This window comes from Camelus bactrianus, chromosome 5, assembly GCF_048773025.1.
Source record: "Camelus bactrianus isolate YW-2024 breed Bactrian camel chromosome 5, ASM4877302v1, whole genome shotgun sequence".
NCBI lineage: Eukaryota > Metazoa > Chordata > Mammalia > Artiodactyla > Camelidae > Camelus > Camelus bactrianus.
Window position 1 is genome coordinate 5,751,751 of NC_133543.1, and position 25,227 is coordinate 5,776,977.

General features: G+C 40.3%; 1 protein-coding gene across 35 annotated transcripts in view; it reads left to right on the plus strand.

The window, feature by feature from the left end:
- The window catches only part of LOC141577675 (uncharacterized), a 148,124-nt gene extending 125,213 nt beyond the window's left edge, over positions 1–22,911 (plus strand). For 31 of the 35 annotated variants that reach the window (XR_012506914.1, XR_012506913.1, XM_074363354.1 and 28 more), the window contains one exon: positions 19,915–22,911. The gene's annotated coding sequence lies outside the window, so the exon portion shown is untranslated. The remainder of the gene's footprint in view (positions 1–19,914) is intronic. The other 4 variants (XM_074363337.1, XM_074363350.1, XM_074363348.1 and 1 more) reach the window with 2 other exon arrangements.
- Positions 22,912–25,227: the final 2,316 nt, after the last annotated feature.

Below are 25,227 nucleotides of genomic sequence, written 5' to 3' on the forward strand. Positions count from 1 at the left end.
GGTTCTGCAGTGGCTGCTCTTACCCTGAGAAGGGAGGGCATAGAGGGACATTGTAGTGCCCGAGGGCAGGAAGAGGTTGCTTTAAAAGCAGACATGTTGCCGCCTGCAGCTGCAGGCCTGCAGGCAGTTTGGTTGAAGGTCCTGCAGGGGACTTTGGAGGCCTTAGGTCGTGGAGAGTACTTTGGAAGCCTTAGCTTCGTCTTAAGTCTTGTTTTCCCTTGCGGACCGGATTTGCCTTTCCAGAGTGATGCTGAAGATTTGGGCTTCTAGTAAAGCTGTTTTCAGAGATGGGTATATACGTAAAATATCGTATAAAATAAAATGATTTATTTAACTTGTGGGACTTCGCAGCTTTTGGGAACAGCTCTGTTGTCCTGGTCTTCACGGAGGACACCAAGGTTCAGCAGAGCGTGTGGGAAGGCAGGTAGCCTGCAGTGCTGCTGCGGGGTGTTCTCCCGAGTAAAGAACTCTGCTGAGTTGACTCTTCTCTGAGTTTGGTTGCCAGATGAGCAGACAGCAAATTAATGAGTTCTGGTGGGATTGTATAATGACAGGAAAAAAGAGGAAACCGTAGTTTTTCCAGACTAAAACACGCTTTTGTTTCCTGATCCAGTGTGTTCCATTACATAATTGATGAGTTGTGTCTATTCTGGGACTTCATTGAAATAAACGTTCAGCCTAAATGTTAAGAGTTATGTTTTATTTGGCTGGAGGACTCGAGCCTGGATGGCAACCACTCAGATCACTCTGAGGGACTGCTCCCAAGAGGTAGGGGAGGAGCTAGGATATATAGAAGTTTTACAATAAAGACCAGGTAGTTGGAACAATAAAATATTGCTTGTTATCTAAAGAAAACCAGATATCTCAAGATCAAGTATTTAGTGCTTTTCTATGTATGGGAGTAAGCAAACATTTGTGTCATTGAATTCATCCCTTTGGCAAGTACCTAGCTATCTAAGGCCAGTATCCTGTCCTTTCTTACTCTGATTCCGCTCAGAGGGCACCACTGTGAGTGGCTGAGAGGCTGGGCTGCAGGCATGCACTCGCTGGGGGTGGCAGCAGCAGCTGATGACTTGGTTTCAGCCTTCTTTGTTTACTGACATGGTTGCAGTATTTTCATTCACAGTGCTCCCCCTTGGTCCTAAATTCTGCCAATATTTTGAGAGACATTTCATGACCAATTTTGTCCCATGGTGCTAGGATGGCTCAATCCTAGTTCAGGTGAAGAATCTTCTGAGTTGCCATTCAAGGTGTTAGTTTTTTATCAGGCCCTGTTGATACTAAAAATTCTCTGGATCACCTGTCTTACTTGTTTGTTATGATCCAGGAAGTGTTTTCCCTTCATTGCTCATTGCCATACCTAGAATCACACTACTACAATTACTTTATTCAGGGTTATAAATTTTATCTATTTCTTCAAGATGTTTAGCCATCATCAATTTTGTAGGCCTAGTTACACTTTGGGAAATGTAACAGACAATTTTATAAAATAGACAGGATATAAGTAATACAGCTAGTAACGTTAATAAAGTCACGATTAAGAATTTAATAGTCGGGAAGTTGTATTTTGGGGTTAAAATTTTGCTTGTGTTTCTGATTGAGTTTGAGTGATCTTATGAGAAAGTTCATATTTATGGTCAGTCTCAGAGCAGGTATTAATTGGTCAGGTGAGGTCTCCCACCTTGTAAGATCAACAGAGGCCTAAACAGAACTATAATTTCTTTTTAGAATAACGTTTCTGAGGGCTATCTAGTTAGAGCCTTGGAGTAGGGAAACCCACCAAGGTAACACAGAAGAACTAGACATAGGTAATTTACCATAAACTTAACAATAGGAGTAGTTCATAATCAAAGGTAGGAGAAATTATCACAGTAATTTTTATGCAGCCCTGGTATGGTGTCTTGGGTCAGCTGTCTACCTCAGATATCGTCTTCTTCTCATCCTGGCCTGGTAGCTTTTTCTCCATTTGGGCATTGTTTTAAGGTGAGCAGTGCTCTATAGGCCAGTGCATTGCAGGGGCTATTTCTGATAGGAAATGAACCCGAAAGTCCGTTTCCTTCAGCTTTGGTGTGTATGGTCTATTTAAGAGTACCTGATAAAGGGTCCTTCCATTCAGGTTGGAGACAGTTCTTTAAGTCATGCCTGTTCCAGTTTGTATAATCCCCTGGCTGCAGGTCATGGGGCATTGGAACTTTACCCAAGGATAGATTAGTAAGCTTCAGAAACAAAGCTAGAGTATCCTATTAATAATTCAGTTAAACTGTACAGCAATGTGACATAACAGCAAGGAATGTTTGGGAAGTGTGTTAGTAAATACGGACGTCAATTAACAAAACTAGAATTTAATATCCACTAAAATATAATCTTTTTTCTCTCTAAAGTTACCCTATTTTTCTCAAATAAAGCCATGTCAAGATTAATTTATTTACATGTTGTCTGATTATTTGATCATATAGGCTTTTTTAAATTGGCTGTGTTGGAAATTTTAATTAGGAGTCTCAGGGTAGAATGTTAATAATGTTTGCTAAGGCCAGGAAAGACCCGTCAACGGCTTGTCATGGATTTCTGCCTTACAAATTTAGGTAAATTCTTTTCTCTTTAAAATCCTTAAAATACCTTGAGATTCCTATATCTGTTAGGAGATGATCTTCCTCATTTGTCTGATAGAGCCACTGGGGACCTAAGAGTTTTTAGTCTATTGAGGGATCAGATAGAGAGAAAAGATAACTGTTCCAAGTCTGATTACATAGGTATAATTTATCAAATTGCTTTGAATCATAGCTAGCTTAAAGAGAAGAGATTCTTTATGTCTGGGAAACAGGTTAAAAGCCAGTAGTATTTTAAACAAAATCAAAATTTATAAACATATTCACCAGTTTACTCAGTCCCATGTAACTAATTCTTTTAATCACAGTTTTCATTGGAAATTTAAAATTTCTTACCCAGTTTAGTTCACTGCTATAGTTTGAAATTTATTAGAAATCAATAAATCTCCTTGAAGAGCAAGCATTTTGCAAAACCATCAGAAGACAACCATTAACTGTCTATAAATGACAAAAGATTTAAAATCATGGTTAAACACCGTTACACTATAATCGATAAAGAAACCTGGTCACTATACCCAGAATTATCACTGGTACCATTTCAGATATACCAGAATTTTAGGGAGTCCATATAATTTCTACAATATCTATATTAATAATATTTTCTCATACAATATAACCTTAGAAGATTTATTATTCATTTGACAATACCGTGTTATTTAACATGCCAAATGAAATTTACTAGATTAAAATCTCTCTTTGGGATGTTTCAGGGGCCCTCTGTAGCATCCCAAACTTAACTGGAGATTAAAAGAACTTTAATTAGAAATTGATATTTGGGGAGCTTGTTAAAGGTTTTCAGAACACTTGGTCAGATAAACATATAGATCACTGTAACGTAGTACTAATTCATTAACAAGAAAATGCGTCAAAGGTAATGGCAGAACAGATCAGTTAAGTGGTATAAGAAGCTTTACAATCTGTTACTGAAGGTGGATTAACATTTTAAGAAAAATTTTTCCTCTTAACAGCGAGAAAACCAAATCTAGTCTTGTACCTGCTTACTTCTAAGATTCATTTACTTTGCCCAAGTTGATTCTAAACTTAGCCAATTCCGACCACGTATGAAACTTTCCTCAAGGTTCCTCTTCTACAAGCTTTCCATAGCTTTCTCTACTCATATTAGTGTGTCCCTTATTTTCTCTTCCATTCAGAAGTAACCAGCTTCAGGAGAAATTCACTATTTTTCATTAACAAAATATAATTCCATTCTTATATCTTCCTTTGCACATTTATCTTACTTTCCTAGGATACTGAGATCATTCCCTTAATAATAGAGACTATTTCAGGGTGGCATCATCCATTTATTAGTATTTCTAAACACCTTTATTTTCTCTGTAAGAGGAAGTTACATGTTAAGTAATTCATATTTCAATCTTATTTTATCTGAAAATGGCATAGCTATTTAATAAAATCCTATCATTTGACTTAATTTAGCACAACTCTAAAATTTAAAGATATCAAACATTTAGAGATTATCTTAAGCATACATTTTAAAAATATATTTTAAAAATTTACCCAAAGCTCTCATCTCATTTGCAATTAATTTACTTAAAATTTTACCACACCACATTACTTTTTTTTTTTCTTGACAAATCTGCAACAGATATAACAGGATCTTATTTGACTTTCATTAAACCTAGGTACAGTAAAAGCATTATACTTAATATTGATGTCTTTAAAGATGTCTATATTAATTAGAACATTCTAAAAACAAAACAATATCAAATATTATCTTAATATTGAATATTTTCCAGTTCACGTGACACTGAAAATCAATTTGTTCAGTTTTTATTTTAAAAATACTTAATTTTCAAGCTCTTATTTTTTACGTCAATTAAGCAGATCTCTTTGACTTTGATTTTTTTTAGCTGTAGAAATATCTCACATCAATAATGTGTACACAGTCTTATAAACAGACAAAAGCTAGAGATCTCATAGCTTCACTTTAAAACTTACTTATAAGATAGGTATAATAATAGTTGGAGTAAAGTGAATTTGCTTGCTCAAATCACTAAGGCTTGCTATTTATGAAACAGACATTTAAGATTTCTTGACAAAGTCTGAAGGACACGTCAGAGTTCTGAGTTCTAAAATGCCAAAAATTTCTTGGCCTTAAATTTTATTTCGTTGAGCTAATTAGGCTCAGTCCTAGGTCACTGTTTGCTGTATTTCCATTTCTGATCTGCAAGACAAAGACACAATCTTCCAATTCCCCAGAGAACTGCTCTGTCACCCAGACCCAATTTTCTCTCCTTAATTGGCATTTTTTTATCAGTGAGAAGAGCTGTAAACAAAGAATTCCGTGTTTTAAAACCTTAAGGTTTAATTTATCATGTTTTCCAAAGCTTGCATAAGGCATTTAGTAAGGTCTCTTTTCCTTGAGTTATAAGTTAAACCCAGGGTAAACCTCTTATTATATTTTTTATTAGCCACTGAATATTAGTTTTTAGTTTTACGTTATACTGGACGGCTCATGTAACTCCGTTGGTTTCTTTTACTTTGTTCAATTAATATATTCTGAGGGACAGATTTGTGCCCAGAATTATAACACCAAGAAGGGGAAGCGTTTTTCCATTGAAACAGATCTATCCCACAACATAATTAAGCAAAACTTTTATATAAAGACCATTTAAATATACCAATTTTACAGACTTTTATCTCAATTTTATTAAATCTTATACCTTTAATTTTTATATTTATGTTTTAATCAATTCTTATTTCTAGAAGTAGTGCCAGAAGCCTTTTTTTTTTGTGTGTGTGTGCATTGTATCTAATTTTATAGAAAAGTCTCTAGGATGCCCAAGTTTCAGCCAAAGAGCTTAGACTCTTCTCAGTTTTTAATTTGATTAATTGGTCTGTTGTCCCAATCATTGATCAAGTATTTCAGTCTATATATACATATATTTTAAACTGCGGCAAATAAAACGGACTTGTTTGAACTTTAATGTTGGGGGGCAGTAGGTGATCTCTTTGGCCCTTTTTTTTACTTTATGTAGTGTAGTATCAAAACCTTGTACCTAAATCCAAAAATGTCCATTTTATTTATCTCATTCAAAATAACAATATAAAAATATTTATCCACTTGGGATAAGCCCCTTATCTTTTATTTTTTGACCATTTAACAATCCTTTTTCCAGTTATTCAACCTAATTAACATTAATAATTCTAAGTTTTTATTAGCATCCCTAGAACCATTTATCGGAAAGGAAAAACACAAATGTAGCATTTCAAACCAGTTTTATTTTTTTCACTAAGTTCTTAGCTTAACCATTAGATATATTTTTCTACCTTTAAAATTGATTTTAATAGATACCAATAAAACAGCTGTTTATAATGAGATCTCTTTCAACTTTCACCAATTTAAAAGTTTTTCCAAATTAAAGGATCCATCATATGGCCATCAATTTATATATATATATATATATAATAATATATATATTATTATTATATAATATATATATAATATATATATAGTGATTTTAAACCAATAAGATGAAGAGGCTCTTCCACATGAGGGTGGGGGTGTTGCCTAAATAAAATTCAAAGGTTTAGTCTTCAAAAGCTAAAGGCGTTGTGGTCCAGGCTGATGAAACAAAGTTTAAGATGGCAAAATATCTGACAATTGGTACAAAGAATTGCTTATAATCCCAATTTATTTGCGTGGCCACCATATGTACACAATACTTGAACCTTTTGTATGGCAGAGTCCAAGGTTTCCTTAAAAAAAAAAGTAAACTTATATATACATACATACACACACTTAAAACACCCAGAGAAAGATAAAACGTTTACATTTCAAGGACACAGGAAGAGAAATCCAAGTTCCCCCTAACGGGGATTTTGTTTTTATAAGTTCAGAATTCCAAAAAATGTTTTTTATCAGGCCTGGTTAGTTAATTTCATAGTGAGTTTTTTTTTTCTAACTCCCAATTAATGCTGTAAGTTTTGTACGTACATAAACCTGGCTGGGGTAATAGTTGGAGGCTGGCAATCTGTCATTTTTTCTTTTCTTTTCTGTTTTTTATTTTTTTTTTGAAAGTTCTATTCCACATTGTAAGGTCGGGTTCTCAGAATAAATTTGCTAGTAAGATTTCCCTCAGGGACAACTCTATGGCATGAAGTCTTTGCCTCTACCACTCCTGCAAGATTCTCTGTCACCAGAGAAAGCTGTTACCAGCCAGGATGAGGATCCCATTTTTGGAGTTGAAAGGTTACTCATAAGAGTTTTACTTTTATCCTGAAAAATTCAATGGAGGTAACCAAATTGAGGAAAACATTAGAACAACCTCTTACCTAACCACTCAGCCCTGAACCCAGTGTCCTTCAACTTGGACACACTCGGGACGTCTCCACTGGGTGAGTATTTTCCTGGTATGTTTCCACCAGCCCCTCTTCGGACGTCTCCGCAAAGTGGGTATTTCCCGTTATCTTTCAACCAGGCCCCACCCAGTATGTCTCCACTGGGTGGGTAATTCACCCCAGTATCTTTCAACTGGAGGGCCAGTTACCTGGAAACACCACCAAATAAAACTCAGGATCATCAAACAATATGTGATTTCCGAGAACCAAGAGAGACTCACCCAAATTCATCTGGACTCCCCGAGGAGGCAGATGGTCACAAAGGGCCACTTATGGTACCAAGGTTCCAGATACTTGGAGAGTTCAGGTGGAGAAAGTCTGCTCTGGGTCCCTTCATGGTGTCCAAAACTGTTGACTGAAATACATGTGCAGCCTAAAAGTTAAGAGTTATGTTTCATTTGGCAGGACGACTCGAGCCGTGATGACAGCCTCTCAGATCTCTCTGAGGGACTGCTCCCAAGAGGTTGAGGAGGAGCTAGGATATATAGGAGCTTTACAACAAAGACCAGGTTGTTGGAACAGTAAAAGATTGCTTGTTATCTAAAGAAAGCCAGGTATCTCAAGTTCAAGAATTTAGTGCTTTTCTATGTATGGGAGGAAGCATATATTTTGGACTCCCTGAATTCATTCTTTAAACAAGCACCTAGCTATCTAGGGCCAGTATCCTGTACTTTCTTATTCTGAGTCTGCTCAGAGGGCACCATTGTGAGTTGCTGCAGCTGCTGGGCTGCAGGCCTGTCCTCGCTGGGTGTTGGCGGCAGCCGCTAATGACTTGGATTCAGCATTCTCTGTTTACTGACATGGTTGCAGTATTTTCATTCACATTGTAGTATTTTCATTCACGGACTGATTATGGATAACCTGCAAACTTGGAAAGCAACCGAGATGGAATTACTGCAGGTACCTTCTTCTTTAATAAGCCGTGTGCAAACATAAACAAGGAAGAAGCATACATTTGGATTTGGTGGTGTAGGGAAGGGTTTCTGCACATTACAGGAGATCGCAATTCAGAATTCCTTAAGTCCACCTTTCTTTTCTGTAGTGGTTTCTGAGAACAGTTTATGGTAATTAACCAACATTGACAAATGGTGGCACACATTGCATTTAAGAGCTGGCTGGCTGCAAACTTGTGTATTGGACAGGTGGAATTCATAGGCAAATTGTCAGGTGGATGGGAGAGAGATGGAGCCTAGGCCTGGGCCCAGATTCCGGTTTAAATAGCCATTTCCTCACCATACGGCTTTGGACTAGAATGCAACCTCTCTTAACCTGTTGGTGAATCTGTGAAATGGGCATTATAATATTCGTTTCTTCCTGGGATTGTTGTAAGTTCTAAAGAGTATTGTAGCACTCATGAAGCACTTAACACACTGGCACTTAGCAGTGTTCACTGTGTGCGGCCGCCCCGCTTGGCGTGTGTCAGAGCCGTAAAGGCAGCATTTGTCTGTTGAGGGCGCACAGGTAGCCCCTTGAATAGGTTGTGAATTTGGTGATTCCCTTTAATCTTGGTAACTCTGTGAGCCGTGGGAAGTTATTTTCATGGACAGATGAGGAATCTCAGGGTAAAGAAGACTGTGTAATTTGCCCAAAGTCAGACCATAATTTTGGGTGCAGGGGCCTCGGTTCAGCATGGGCCCCAGGGCCTTCTGCCCTCTCCGTTCAGCACCAGAGCCAGATGTGTGGTCGGCTGTTTCCAGCCCAGAATATCGGGCAGGCCGCAAGACACACCTGGCCCTGCACTGCTTGAGCAAAAACTCGGGAGGAGAGGAAGTTACAAAAGGGATAAACATAAAAACAGATGACAGCAAACTGTGATCAGCACTGAGAAGGAAAGAACACGCCTCGTAATGCAGAGCTGCGAGCTTTCCCGTCGGGGCTGCTCTGGGGGCGTTCATCTCAGCTAAACAAGCTCTGCTGCTGCACAAAGGCAGGAAGGCAGGGCGCGTGTGACCAGGTAGACAGGGCCTTGTTAATCATACTCATTCCCCATTAAGCTGCAGCTGTCACGGGCACTTACCTAGTAAACAGATGTCTTCCATAATCATCACGCACTTTTCTTGGTAGTTTTATTGCCCCATCTTTGAGATGAGGTCATTGAAGCTGGGGAGCTTGCTGCATGCCCGTAATCACCATGGAAATTACCCCACTGGTCTTTCAACCTAGACTGGTGTGGCTATCATGTCCCAGCCCTGTGAATGGCATCTTGTTGCTTCTCCCAAGTGGCCCAAATGACTGTCATTGATATTCTTAAATCGTAGGAAATGGTATGTGACAATAGGAGAAAAAGTTAGTAAGTATTTGTTTGGAAAACTAGAACAAAATCCAGTTCTTCCCCAGATGGGGGAGCGTACCCTGTGTCACTCACCCCACTCACTGCGTGTCACCTCCTCCCTGCCGCCTCCGCATTCAGAAGCCACTCTGAGCCTTTGAAGAACATTTTGCCTCATGACACTGTTGACTAGGACCTGCGAACTCTCTGTCCCTGGTTAACTCTCTCTTCAAAGCCATTTAAATTTTTTGCAGTCTCCTCCGCTCAGATGTAAGAATATCCTCTTTCAACTTCTTGATGAAGCTCCTTAATGAAGATCTCGTGAAGGAAACTTAGTCAAAACCTGGGAGGTATGCACACAGTGACTGCAACCTCAGCAGTTTATGAAGTTCAGAATCAGATTTGTGGGTGACTCAGGAAAGGCTTTTTTATGGTAACAAGGGGAAAGTGAAAGGATGCAGGCTGTGTGAGACTGAAACATCTCTGTCCCAGCCAGCAAGGCACCTGCGTTCAGGATGGTGTGTGGGGAGTGCAGAGTTCTCACAAAGAAAGAAGTGTTGGGATGGGAGGGAGGACAGTTAGGTACTTTACTGTGGAGGGAAATAGTGCGTTAACCATTTCCTGGTTGAACAAGAGGACTGTGACATGATGTGCTTGTATTTTGGAGAGAAGGGTTTTGTGGGGACAGGCCTAGGGAGAACGCTCTGTGGCTGTGGAGTCAGCAAAACAGAGAAACACAGAGAACCGGGCAGACCCCAAGGCCCCTGCATGGGAAGAGGCTGCCCTCCGATTCGAGCCCTGGGGGCAGCTTCTGTCCCTTAGCTGGGGCCTCAGAGCTCCCTTCACAACCCAGTCCTGTTGATACAAGGAAAAAAACGTGAGGCATGGGAAGGGCTGTGTCCCAGGGTTTGGTTGAGCCCCTGGGATGTGTCCCACCAGATTTTGTTCCTTGGCTTTGTGCAGTAAAGTATTCAAGAGCAAGCCAGTGTTGAGGAAAGGTAGATTTATTCACAGAGACACATTGAAAGGCAAGAGAAAGGCCACGAGGTGTGGGGTTTGAGTGCTCAGATTAAAAGTAGGTACACACTCCACAGAGTGTGGGCTTTCTCCGAAGAGGGAGAGAGAGGGGTGACCGCGAGGTGGCGCTGTGTTGCTCGTTTTCTTGGGCTTGGGGTTTCATTTGCTAATATATAGAAGGACCAGCCTAAGGGCAAGGGGCTGGGATTCCCAGGGAGTTGGCCATTTCCCACCCTTTGACATTTTGTGGCTAGCCTTGGGACTGCCATGGTGCCTTGGGTCATGTTATTCACCATGTTACTATTACAATGGGTGTATGATGAAGCTCAAACTCTGCTAGAAGTTAAATCTCTTCATCCTGAGCCTCAAGGCCTATTGGGGGTTGAATCCTTCACCATTTTGATGTTAATTGCTGTGACCTTCCTTGAATGGCTGTGCTCTGCCAATTCCATCCTGTCTCACTGTGATGACACAGAGAGAGCAAAGGCCGGGCCCTGCCTGTGCTCCTGCATTTAACAGCGGGAGGTGTGGGGTGGGCTTATGATGACTCTGAGTGGTGAGAAAGATGTTTCAGATTTTGCCACGTGATACATGGGGACCTGCCAGCAGCCATCACAGATTTATCTCAAGGGCATTATCGCTTGTGTTGTTATGGAAACAACAGGCCAGCCAAGAAACATGCACTGAGATTTATTACGCCGGCGGGCTCAGAGGGGCTTCTGTTCCGAAACTCTGAGCACCTCCAAGACCTGCACATGAGGTTCTATAGGGTTAATTACAAGTAAGGGGCTATTAGCCAATAAGGCTCAAACAACAAAAAGCAAGGAATCAGTACACTGAAGCTTATGAATTTGCAACAGATCACTTTACTGACAATTGTTGACCTTGGATTTACAAGTTAACTTATTAGCCCATTCAACTGACACTAAACTTCAGATTTACGAGTTAGCTCAGCAATACTTAGATCAGTAAACCGACACTTATCACACTTAGATTTGTGACTTAGCTCGTTAGCCCACCTGGGCTTTTCCTTCACAGTGTCATTCATCTTTTCTATATTTCTTTTTTTTTTTAAGTATTTAATCCAAATTTAATATCAGGTTTTTTTGGAAAGAAATGTCTCTTTTTCTTTTCTTTGGGACTCTTTTGGGGGGTAGGTAATTAGGTGTATTTATCTGTTAGTGGAAGCCCTGGGGCTTGAACCAGGGACCCCGTGCACACTAAGCACACCCTCTACCACCCCCCCATGATCTTTTCTTTTTGCTTTAGCTGCCAAGAATCTTACAGCTGAATTTCTAGTCGGACTTTAACACTTGCCCTGACTCCAGGGAATCTATTTTTATGACTTTACCTCCCCCAGGTTTCATTTAAGTATTGAATCTCCAATTTCTCTTCACTCTCAGTTTTGCCTTTTTGTTGTTATGGTTGTTAAGGTGTGTTTAAAAAAATTGTTTAATTTCTCTTTTAGCAGGAGGCTGAAAGTAAATAAATATGTGAACAAACAGCACACTTAAATGCTTTTATACATTCTAAGCTGTTTAGTAGTTACTTAAAAACCGAATTGAATATTAAAGTGATAACATTTTTAAATTATTTTTTAATTTTTTACAAAGATATAGCTGATTTAAAATATGATATGTTTCAGGTGTACAATAGATGCTCCATTTATAGTTACTGTAAACATTGGCTGTATTCCCTGTGTTGTAAGATACATCCCTGTAGCGTGTTTACATTACATGTTGCAGTTTGTATAAGAAAGTTGGGTAACGCAGAGTCTGGGGCATGGCTGTGTCTGACCCAGGGTCACGCTCACCCTGCCTGTCAGAGACCAGGCCCTCACTCCTGTCTGCAGGGCAGCGAGTGGAGGCAGCCCTCATCAGCGCTGGCACCACCCTCTGAGCGGCAGTAACAGCAGTGTCTGTGTGTGGACGTGCAAAGTGTTTTTCCAGGAGCTTTACATGCATTTCTGCATTTAATAATTAAAGCCCTCCTGTGAGGAAGCGTTTTATGATTCTAATGAATAGTACAATTTATTTTGATATTGATAGACTTCAAACCTCCGAAAAATTTACAGAAGTAGTACAGTAAACGCTTAGATACAGTTCACTTTAAAGGGCACTATTTGTCCTTTTGTGTCTGGCTTATTTTAGCATAAAGTTTCAAGGTTCATCCATATTGTAGCCTGAGTCAGTACTTTATTCTTTTGGTTTCATAATATCCTTTTTCTTTTTTTTCATTTTTGGTCTATTTAAAAATATTTTCATTGAAGTCTATTCAGTTTATAATGTTGTGTCAGTTTCTTGTGTACAGCACAACAATTCAGTTAAATAGGAACATACCTGTATTCATTTTCATATTCTTTTAAACATAAGTTACTATAAGATATTAAATATATTCTCCTGTGCTATACAGTATAAACTTGTGGTTTATTCTATACATACTCAGTATCGGCAAATCTTGAACTCCCAATATATTCCTTCCCACACCCTCTCCACTCTGGTAACCATAGTTTGGTTTCTATGTCTCTGTGTCTGTTTCTGGTCTGTAGATAAGTTTATCTTTTTGTGTCTTTGTTTTTTGATTTTTTTTTTTAAGATTCCACATGTGAGTGATCTCATATGGTATTTTTCTTTCTCTTTCTTGCTTACTTTTCTTTCAATGACATTCTCCAGGTCCATTCATGTTGCTGCAAATGGCAATACTTTATTATTATTTTATGGCTGAATAGTAGTCTATTGGAGAAATATACTACAGTCTCTTTATCCAGTCATCTTTCAGTCGACATTTAGGTTGTTTCCATATCTTGCTATTGTAAATAGTGCTGCTGTGAACATTTGGGTGAAAGTGTCTTTCTGATTTAGGGATCCTTCTGGATATATGTCCAGGAGTGGGATTGCAGGGTCATATGGGAAGTCAATTTTTTGTCTTTTGAGGAACCTCTATACAGTTTTCCACAATGGCTCCACCAACCTGCATTCCCACCACAGTGCAGGAGGGTTCCCAATTCTCCGTAGCCTCTCCAGCATTTACTGTCTGTGAACTTCTGAATGATGGCTATTCGGACTGGTGAGAGGTGAGTCTTGATTGCAGTTTTGATTTGCATTTCTCTGATAATGATATTGAGCATTTTTTTCATGTGCTTATTGGCCATTTGTATGTCTTCATTGGAGAAAAGTTTCTTTAGGACTTCTGCCCATTTTTGAATTGAATTGTTTGTTTTTCTTTCTTATTAAGTGTAAAAGCTGTTTACATATTCTGGGAATTAAGCCCTTGTCAGTTTCACTTATTGCAACTATTTTCTCTCATTCCATAGATTGTCTTTTTGTTTCCTTTTCTGTGCAAAATCTTGTAAGTTTAATTAGATCCTACTTGTATTATTTTGCTTGTATTTCTATTGCTTGAGTAGACTGCTCTAGGAAAACATTGTTGAGATGTATGTCAGATGTTTTGCCTATGTTTTCTTCTAAGAGGTTTATAGTGTCTTGTCTACCTGTTTAAGTCTTTAAGCCATTTTAAATTTATTTTTGTGTATTCTGTGAGGGAGTAGCCTAACTTCATTGATTTACATGCGGCTGTCCAGTTTTCCCTACACCATTTTCTGAAGAGGCTGTCTTTACTCCATTGTATGTTCTCACCTCCTTTGTCAAAGATTCAATGACCAACAGTTTGTGGGACTATTCTTGGTAATTTTGTTTATCCGTTCATTGATGGATGGATATTGTTTGTAACCTTTGGCTACTCTGAATGATACTGCCATGAATATTGATGTGCAAGTTTTTGTGAGAATATATTTTCATTCTGTTGGCTGTACAGTTGGCCCGCCATATCTGTAGTTTCCACTTCATGGATCCAGATGGCTGGTTGTAAAGGGACTCGAACATCCTTGGATTATGGTATCCAGGGTGGGGGGTTCCTGAAACGAACCCCCCGAGGATACTGAGGGATGACTCTATATGTAGGAGTGGAATTGCTGTGCCATATAATTCTAACCTTTTGAGGAAACACCAGGCTTTTCCAAAGAAGATGCACCATTGACCCTTTCCAATGGCTGCGTATTGAGGGTTCCCATTTCTCTGCCTCCTGACCGACACTTGTTATTGTCCATGTTTTGATTATAACCATACTAGTGAGTGTAAAATCAGATATCATTTTGATGTTGATTTCGCTAGTGATGCTGAGCATCTTTTCATATGCTTATTGGCCAATTGTGTATCTATTTAAATACTTGGCATATTTAAAAATTGGGTCGATTTTCTTTGTATTGGTCAGTTGTAAGCATTTGTTTTATATCCTGGATACTAGTCTCTTATTAGAGACTTTGCAAAATTTTTCTCCTATTCTGCAGATTGTCGTTTCACTTTAGTGTTTTTAAACATTAAAACAATTTCTTTCTAGGGGAGGTAATTAGATTTATTCATTTTATTTTTCTTGCTAAGCACGCACTCTATCACTTGAGCTACCCCCTTTCCCTTCATTTCACTTTCTTGATGATGTCCTTTGTAACAAATGGTTTTCATTTTGATGAAGTCCATTTTATCTTTCTTGTTTTTCACTTGTGCTCTTGGTATTGTATCTAGGAAGTCATAGCATATCCTTGAACCACAAATATTTAAAATATGTCTTCTTTTAGAAAGTTTATACATTTAGTTTTTACGTTTCCATCTATGATCCATTTTGAATTAATATTTTATTTGTTATATAAAATAAAGTGGTCCAGATTCCAGATTCATTCTTTTGCCTTCAGATACCCAGGTGTCTCTGCACCATTTGTTGAATAGACTATTCTTTCAATGGAGATTTGTTGGCACATTTCTGGAAAAATGACTGTAAATGTAAGTTTCCCCCCTGGATTTTTTATTGTGTCTCATAGATTTATGCATCCAAACTTATGCCAGTACCATAATGCCTTGAGTACTATAGATTTGTAGTAACCTTTGAGTGAGTCCTCCAACTTTGCTCTTCTTTTTCAAGATTGTTTTGGCTGACCTGGGTCCCTTGCACTTCCATATGAATTTTGGCATCAGTTCTTCAATTTTTGCAAAGAAGTCAGCTGGAATTTTGATAGGGATTCCATTAAATTTGTAGATCACTTTGGGGAGTCTTAACATTTTTAACAATATTGTCTACCATTCCATGAACATGGGATACCTTCCATATATGTAGATCTTTTAATTTTTTTTTTGGTGATACTTCAAAATGTTCAATATGCAAATCTTGTAAAATTTTGTTAAATGTATCTCTCATTTTATTTTTAATGCTGTTGTAATTGGAAAGGCTGAGCTTCCTAAGGGTGGGACTATATATCAATTTATTCATTTCTAGGATTCCTACACAGCAAATACCCTAGATTTATATTTGCTACATAAATCTATCCACAATTCTTCCCACCCCCGTGTCATAAGAAACCAAGACCCAGGTTAAGCTACCTGAACACCTATGTGGAAGTGAGAAGTGAGAACCTTGGTTGGGGCTTTGTGCAGATTATACTGAAAGCTTATTCATTATGGCTTCATCTTAATTTCTTTTAAACAATCCTTTCAGTGTTTATAGTCAGATACATTAAGAAAATGCCCTTTCGATGTGTGGAGGAGCTAAGACTATAATTTTCAAATAATTTCTAGTGAGAGTGTTGTACTTGAAACTAATTTGCATCAATCTTTGAAGATTTATGTTTCAGGAGCTTTGACTATATAATACCTGTCTTTATTCAATAACTACAACTAAATGCTCAAACAACATGTAAGAGTTTGAGCAAACTGCACCCGCCCCGTAGTGCTGGTTGGCTGCAGCTATAACTGGAGTCAAGTCTTACCTATCCCAGTACGCTTGGGTGGATCTGCTCAAAGGGGTTCGTCCAATAGTTTGTTGGTAGTCTTTGGACAAAGCCATAAAGCATTGATTTAAGGTTTCTGGAATGGAATCTATTTTATTAATATTAAGTAAGCACATATTGAGTGCTTACTGTATGTTGGGAATTGTCCCTTAGCTTCACATGAATATTATTTCGCTTAAAAACTCTCATATTTCCTTGTTATTCACACTTTACAGACAAGGAGTCTGAGTATTAGGTTTTCTCTCTTTTGGGGGGAGCTCATTATCAATGATGGGAAGTTGTAAGGAAAAAGATACTGATTCATCCAGAGAAAACATTTTTCTGAGAGTCAGCACTGAAGAGGGTGATCATTGTTTGAGTGAGAAGAGCCCCGGGTTGTACGGAGTCAGCATCCCTGTCCTGGACACGGCAAGTGTAGCGCTGCGTGGTGGGTGAGGTGGCGCGGCCGCGCAGGGAACGCAGATGCCGGGCAGTTGGGCTGTACTCAGGCCCGGTGGGGCTTTCTCCTAAGGGAAGTGGAACGTCATTGTCAGATATTAAGTAGGGGAGAGGGGTGCTCTCGTAGATCACTTTTGTCTTGTAGAATGATTAGAAACATTTAGAAGGCTCGGAAGGAGGTGATGTGATAAGTCAGAGTAGGGTGGCTGTGAGGTGTAGCAGTGTTCAATTTTCAAGTGGTTTTCAGTCACAGTTTTGTGGCTCAGTAGCCGTGTCACTTTGGATGATGCACTCAAGGAAGTGAAACAATTTATCTTATTAATTGAAACAGTGATATACCGACTTCCCAGGACTTCTGTGGAGATCCAGTGAGATAACTTGTACACAATGTGCAGCGTGGTCCCCAGCACAGAGTCAGTGCTGAGGGAGTGCCAGTGAGAACCTGGTAGTTGAGGTGTGGGTGGTGTGACTCGTTGACTGAGGAAATTGGGCCCTGAAGGAGGGGTCCAGTCACATCTGTGAGTGATGGGACTGAGCTGGGAGAGGCAGACAGACCTTGACCCCGACAAGGGGCCCTGGGCAGGACGGCCATGGGAGGAGCACCATGAAGTCAGCTCTTTGCAGGTGGGGTTGGAGGTGCCCTTGAAACATCTAACTGCAGTGCCACAATCACAGAGGAGGTCTAGGCCCGGGCTGTGCATTTTCCTATAATCTCAATCCCTGAGGACGCCAAGGTATTGATCATTGAACGTGAAGACATACTTACAGGACAAGTGAATAGTAGCATCATCTCTGTCATCAAAGCTCACGTCTCTTTATTCATCACTCACTTTGCTAATTGGGTACTTACAGAGCTCACTTCACCATCCTCACCTGGGCTCAGGCTCCACAGGAAAGATCTTGTGAGTCTCCGTCTTTACCAGAAGAAAACACATTTAGCTGGTAGACTTCTCTACCTCGCCAGACTTAGAATTTTAGTTGGTTGATTTAATTCTGTTTTCTGTTGGCCGTCGCCTGACAGGAGAGACATTTTACCTCATGGTCAGGTTTCAATTAGCTGTTACTGAGAACTGCTGATCTGATCTATAGTGTATTCTTTCTATTAATTTTGTAGAGTACTTATCATTTTTCTGTCTTTGCCCTTTAATTTTGTTTCCTCTTCAATGTTCTATCCTATTTGAGGCCTTATTTTATTTTTTAATTAAAAAATGTCTGTTAGCAGTTTAGAAAACAAAAGCAAATAAAAAATGCACATGATAGCTAGATTTAGAATATATCTAGTGTGTTTTCTGTCTCAGCAATGGAGGGTTCTAGAAACTCTTGAAAACCTTCATTACATAAGTTCCTTAAAATGCTGATTAAGAAATAAGACCTTCCTTCCTCATCTTTCAAGCTGCACAGCTAATTGTCAAGAAAGTGAGGGGAAATCCTCAGAAGCCAAGTCAACCAGAAAGCAGGGATTCTAGGAGATACACGAGCCTTAGAAGCCCTGGGGACCAGTTGGCTCCTGATCTGAGTTTCAGTTGCCTTGACAGGAGGGCAGGAAGTGAGCCCCAGGACTCTCACACTGGGAGTTGGATGGCTGTTCTTATGTAAGGCCAAGCACATCCTGAGAATCCTGCTTTATAAAAGGGTGAATTAGAAAGAAAAGTAAAAAAGCATTCCTCAAGGCAAGGAAGTAAGGAAAGTCAATTTTTTTGGAAGCGGGGTAAAATAACATATCCAATGTAAGTATTTAGCTTAAATCTGTTCTGGCATGAGAGTGACAACAAACTCCTGGCAGAAAATCACAGCTCCTACCGGAAAGAGAAGTTGTGTTTTGAATGAATCAGTGGGCAGCCATTCCGAAAAAAGATCTCCAGAGTCTTCTGGATCAAGATACTGGACCCAAACACCTCCCTTCCATGGTCTCATTTAAATAACCAGAAAGGTTTTAAAGGAAAGAAGCCATAATCATAGTTCTATTTATTGACATTAATATATGCTAGGAATTCAGAGGTGACTATGGAGTTGTCTCCTCTTTTATGGACCTTACTTTCTATTTGACATAGTTGGGGAACTTGGTGGAGGGTGGTGTTAGTCTGTTGCAATTAGCCAGGACAGGAGATTAAGAAAGCAGTGAAGGGCGGGTGATATTTTTAGCTGAGGACAGTCCTGTTCAGTTGGTTTGTAATTGCAGGCTCGTTGAGATGTCACTGGAGGGAATTGATCTTATGGAATTTGGACTTAACTCAGGCCTCTTCAGAATGGACAAGTGAACCTGGAGAATGACAGTCAAATCTGTGCAGACATTAAAGTCCACGTGAACATGCTGTATCCCTGAGCCAAAGATAGGACAAGTAGGCAGCACTTCTTGAGGACAGAGGAGTGGTTTTTAAGGTTCTCCAAGAATGAAGCCCAGGGAACCGGGATGGCCAGTTGTCAAACTGTGACGTTGCTCTTTGGACGGTGTACCCACCGAGGTTATTGGCCGTTTATAGGTTTCCATTTCTCTTTAATGCATGACAGGTGATGAGGACGTTGGCATACACTTTTGACACCTTGTCGAAGTGACTGGGTACCTGCCTAGAAGCGCGGGCACAGCTACGGCTGCGCCTTACATCTTTCCGCCCATCCCGCTCCCTGGCTCCGTGATCACGGCAGAGTGGTTCCTTGATGACCTGTCCGTCTCCGCTGTGACATCATAACCCAACAAAATACCGGAGCGTATTAGCTTGGCTTTGTTCTTTTCCATCCTTCCCTTCAAATGATGATGACTGATAATGGACCCAGTTACTTTTGCAGATGATTTACATGTAGGGCTTTCAGTACAAACCTCGTAATCCCCACTGTGTGATCTAGAGAAGAAAGTTACATTCTTTCCAAATTGTTTTGATGCACTTATGTGGGAAAATGATGTACGTTTGAATATGTATTTCCTCTCTGAATCATCATGGTTACAGATGAATATTTGTAGACATGGAATGAGTTTACTCTATTTGAACTGTATGGTCCTCTAAATTCTCCCCAGCTTTTTAAAGTCATCACTGGAGTGCTACCTCCAGAGTGTCCCAAAGCATCCACCACTGCCTGTTCTTCGGACACTGTGAGTTTCCAAGTTGGAGAAGGCTGCTGGCTGTTGAGGCATTCTCTGGCACATCTCTGGCTGGCTGATGTGAGCTTAGCACACAAGATTTGGCAGACAGTATCTAACCATGGTCACGTCCATTTCTGGAACACTCATTTAGGATTTTACACCTATGCTAGTGGCATACGTTATTTCATTTAGTTTTCCCAACAATCATAATTAGATTTTATCACCTGTATTAATAAGGAAACTGTCAAAGCGAGTGATGTGCAGACTTTGGACTGGAACACTGGTCTTTCTGATCCTATCTCTGTTCCCTCCCCAGCCTATCCTTCCAAATGGCCAAGAGACTCTTCCTCAGTCTTGAGTTTCCCGCTGATGTTACCACTGTCTTTGTTTCTGGAGAGGAAAACAAGTCTAAACTTACTTTCCAGTTGGAAATGGAATGGAGAGTTAACGTTGGAAGCCGAGAGAGTCTGTCCTGTGATGAAGCGGTCTCTGAGCCACTTCCATTGGGACGTCACGTCACTGTCTGGGCCCCTTGCACAGCCTGTGCACAGGTGATAAGCCAGATGTTCCGAGCAGTCCTACCGGACAGGGAAGTGCGTTGGAAATCAGTTTGGGTGTTTGGTTTCATTACATAGGTTCCTGAGGGCCTTGGCCTGGCACTTCAAGTGGGACCACTCCCTGTCCCACAGACTTATGCTCTGGGCCCGTGCAGACCTAACGTGGCCTCAGCCTGAGGCTCAGGGCCCGTGGTGATGAGGAGCATTTTAGTCCAGGGTCTGCCGGAGGCTCTGACACTTCTTGGCCGTGGGAATTTGTCAAGGATGATAATAAATCCTCCCCGAGATTCAGATTTCCTTGCCTGTGAGCCGGGGTAGTAATAGTTTCTGAAATGATTGTAATGATTCAGTAACGGGCACAGCGTGTGCTGGCAGGTAGCTGGTGTTTAAGGAGCAGAAGTCGCAGTCACTCTGTCAGCCTCTCACTGTGTGCTCTGTGCTTTGAGAGGTTGTGTGTTTGTTGAAAGTGTCGCCCAAACACTAGGGTGTAGATGAACTGTTGTTCCTTTACTTTCCCGTCCTTTTCCTCTTTCCCTTCTCTGTGTCCCATGTTTAGGTAGCAGATTCCTCTGTTTCAGGGAATACGCGCCTTTCTAGTAAAAGGAGAGGCGGAACGTGGAAAGGTGGGGCCCAGAGGAGGTCTGGAGCGTCTGCACAGCGCTGCTTCCCTGCATTTCTGCATCCGGTCCCATCAGTGCACGAAGTCAGCCTTCCTCTTCCTTCCTGTGTCATTGGGTCTCTGTTTTAAGGGAAAATTTTTTAAGGGTCTTTTTTCACTTACATGTTTCGTTCAGATGCTTGTTGCTTTTCTCCCTGTGCTTCAGCATTCCTAGGAGAGAATTCAGCAGTGCAGCATCCTCTCCGAGCTCTATGAGTTGATCGGCTTCCACCGAAAGTCCGCCTTCTTCAAGCGGGTGGCCCCCGTGCAGCGCGCGGCCCCCGGCATTACGGAGCCTGGCTGTAAGGTCTGCTACCGACTCCTTCTGCAGACGCTTCCTGGCTACAGTCTGTCGCTGGATCTGCAGGACTTCAGCAAAGGTGTTGGAACTAAAACATTGCTTCAGTCCCATTAACCATGCCTGGTTTGGGCCCTGCTGTCCTGTCTCATCAGGGTGAATTCTGATTCGTTTAGAATAGGGCTCAGCAGACTTTTTCTGTCAAGGGCTTGGGAGTAAGTATTTCAGGGTCTGCAAACCTCCTGATCTCTGGTGCAGCTGCTCAGCTCTGCTGTTCAGACGCCAGAGCAGCCGGACATTCCACACACCCACAGAGCTTTATTAACAGCGGTGTCTGGGGCTGGATTCAGTGTATGAACTGCAGTTTGTCCCACAGCCTCCTCACTATTGACGCCTGCAACAGAGCATGCATTTGCGACAATGGGTGAACCTGCACTGACACGTCATCATCACCCAGAGCCCAGACTTGACACTAGGATTTACACTTGATGGTGTGCACTCTGTGGGTTTGGACAGATGTGCAATGACATGTATCCACCGTCACAGCATCATACAGAGTAGTCTGTCTTAGTGACCTTAAAATGCTCCGTGCTGCACCTCATTCATTGCTCCTTCCCCTCTAGCCTCTGACAGCCACTGATCTTTTAGTCTCTGTGGTTTTCCCTTTCCCAGAACACCATACAGTTGGAATCAGACAGTTGCGGAACCTTCCCAGATTGGCTTCTTTTCCCTTAGTAATATGCATTTAAGGTTCCTCCATGTCTTTCCATGCCTTGATAACTCATTTCATTTTAGCACCAAATAATAGTCCATTTTCTGGCTGGACCACAGTTAATCCATTCACCTACTGAAGAACAGCTTAGTTGCTTCTGAGTTCTGGTGATTATGAATAAAGCTGCTATTAACATCTGTATGCAGTTTTGTGTGTGGACATAAGTTTCCATTTCGTCGAGTAAACACCAAGGAGCACAGTTGCCGGATCATGTGTTAGGAGTACGTTTAGTTTTGTAAAAAATTGCCAGACCGTCTTCCAAAGTATCTGGGCCATTTTACATTCCCACCAGCAATGCATGAGAATTCCTGACGCTCCACATCCTCACCAGCATTCGGTGCTGTCAGTGTTCTGCGTTTTGGCAGTTCTGACAGGTGTGCAGTGGTACCTCGCTGTTTCAGTCTGCATCCCCTTGATGACAGATGCTGTGGAGCATCTTTCCATAGACTTCTTTGGCATGTAGATTTCTTCTTTGATGAGGTGTGTGTTCAGGCATTTTGCTCATTTTTTAATCAGGTTGTTCATCCTTCTTGTTGAGTTTAAAGAGATTTTGGTATATTCTGGATATCAGCCCTTTATCAATGTGTCCCTGCCCTTCACCTGCTGCACCGGAGTTGTCCTTTGGGTCTCAGTGGAGTGTCAGCTCTTCAAAGAGGTTCCCTGTCTTCCCTCAGCCTAAATACTGTTCTTGTATTTTTCACTTTCATTGACTCATTTTGTTCTTTTTAAATAGCATTTCCCATAATTTGTAAGTACATTAAAAAAAGGGCAATGATTGAACACCACCTCCCCCACCAGGCTGTGTGCCCTGTGAGAGCAGAGGCCCTGTCCCCACTCACCGTTTCCTAAGACAGCACATGGCACATGTCCATGTAAAAGTGTGTAACGTGGGGCCAAACCTGATGAGCAGCTATGATGACATGTGTTGGCTTCCATTTATTGAGTAGACTTTGTTTCTGATCTTAATTATTAAATCATATGAATAAAACTTGTTTGTTTTGAAAAATAAACAACAAAGCACACCTCCATTTGATTGGTACTTTCTACTTAGCCTTCTGACACAGGAGGGGATGTTCACCATCATTTTGTGGAGGAGGTTGGGGAGGTAAAGTAAGAGAGTGAGATTAAATAAAGTAAAAATGATAACTATCAGTTGGCTTTATTTTCACTAAGACATAAAAGTTACTTTAAACCCTATCTCAGCTGTTGTTCTGTTGTTTTAAACATTTCTCATAGAATTAAATGGAAGCCCACTAAACCCTGAAAGGGAAACTGTGTGCTCAGGTCCTGAAATGTGTTTATGTCTATTTCTTGAAATGCACATTTTCCCTGCTGGTTACAGAAATTCGAGGCGGGAACACAGCCGTCCGCTGTGTGTCTGCAGGCTTCACGGGCTGCTCACTTTCATTTTCATTTTCTTGTGTTGCAGTTTATGAAGGTTTTCCATGAAATATATTGCTCAGCCTTTTCCTGAATGAAGGATTGAATTTTCCACAGGAAATCTTATGAAAGAGGGTAACAAGGCACATGGGTTTCCCAAAAAGGAATACTTGATGTTATAAACTCTCACTATGGTGAACTTTTTTAATACAAGCCAGTTGAAAATTTTATCACTAGGTCATAGGCCACAAATCTGTCTTAAGTATAAAAAGATTCAAATTTTATAGAAGAAGCAGTTTGAATCAAGTAGAAATTATGATTTGTACACTAGTTGGTGTTAGAACTTATACTCAGTCTTCTCATAATTGCCTGTGGTAGGAACTGGATCATTATTTATTTATTAAAAAAAAAATCCACTAGGTGCTATTTGCCCAATTCTTGATGCAGCAGTGCTGAGGTTAGTTATGTTTGGCCATTTAGGATTGTTAGCTAGGTTTTCCGGACATTAATTTCAGCCTCTTTATCTTTTTTACAATCTCTTCTTTTGTATCAGCCTTTGGTCTTTTGACAACGTGGAAATACTCCACGGATCTGTCTTTCCCTTTTTTCCTGTCTTTGTGGGAAAAGATTTCTGAAAGACAAACTACTAGGATATTAATGATTTTGTGTGGGGTAAGTTTATTCAGTTCTAAGGATTTCAATTAATACGTATTAATACTTGCCATTCAGCTAATGACAGTAAAATTATAAACTAACTTATGTATACATCAGTAAGTATAGTACAATCACCCATTACCCAGATTAAGGAATTCACAAACTTTTCCATATTTCCTTTATTCAGACCTTTGTTCTTTTATTTGTCCTTTGTTGAAGTATTTGACAGCAAATCCAAGAAGACATGCCATTTTACACTATGTGTTCAAGTAGGCATGTCTGAAAAATGAGGGCCTTTTTTGATCAGGTTTTTCCATTTGACCCATGTGCTTGTCAAGTATCAGCTTTATCAGGCATCTCACTAGGAATTAGGGATCCTTGTGGCAATGAGACAGTCCTGGCTCCCAAGGAATTTAAGGGCTGATGGAAGAAATCAACACAGGAGCTTGGGTGCCTCACTTAAGGTCCCTACTGGATGACACCAATTGGACAAAATTTGTGCACAATACAGTAGGATTCACAGAAGGGACTGGTCAGACTTGTAGGGCAGGCCGTGAGAGAGGCGGTCAGCAGGGCTACAAGAGGAGGACTCATTTGATCAGAATCTGAAATCCTTTCTGCCAACCTTCCTACCAAGCCCCCAGGGCCCATCACACACAACCCTGTGCTGTAACTGTTTTTGATTCCAGTTACCACATCTCCTTCAGGAAGGATTTTAAGCTGGAAAATATTTAAAATCCGTAATTGTTGCCAGAAGGGACATAGAACAGGGAACATGTAAACAACACAAATGTCCATCAGCACATGACTGGATAAAGACGAGGTGATACATATATACAATGGAATACTACTCAGCCATAAAAGATGCCATTTGCAGCAATATGGATGGACCTGAAGACTGTCATTCTAAGTGAAGTGGGGTGGAAAGAGAAAGAAAAATGCCATATGACTTCATTTATGGGGAATCTAAAATTAATAGCAATAATAATAAGACCACAAATGAACTAAATATTGTTTTGATTTTTTGAATATATGCAAGCACATCTGACTGTCCTTTGTGATTGGATTACCATATTCTGTTTATTCTTTTGTAGATGTCCTTAAACCTCTGGTAACTAATTTTAAAAATCTAAAGCTCTAATCTGTTCTTAGAAACAATAATTAGTACATATATGTAAACAAATAATGCAGTATGCTCTATACATGTATTTGCATGCAATATGTGTATGTGAATTTGAACTGTAAAAATTCTACCTAATAAAACTGAAAAAGGAAAAAAATAAAAAATTTATTTTAAAAAATCACCCCTC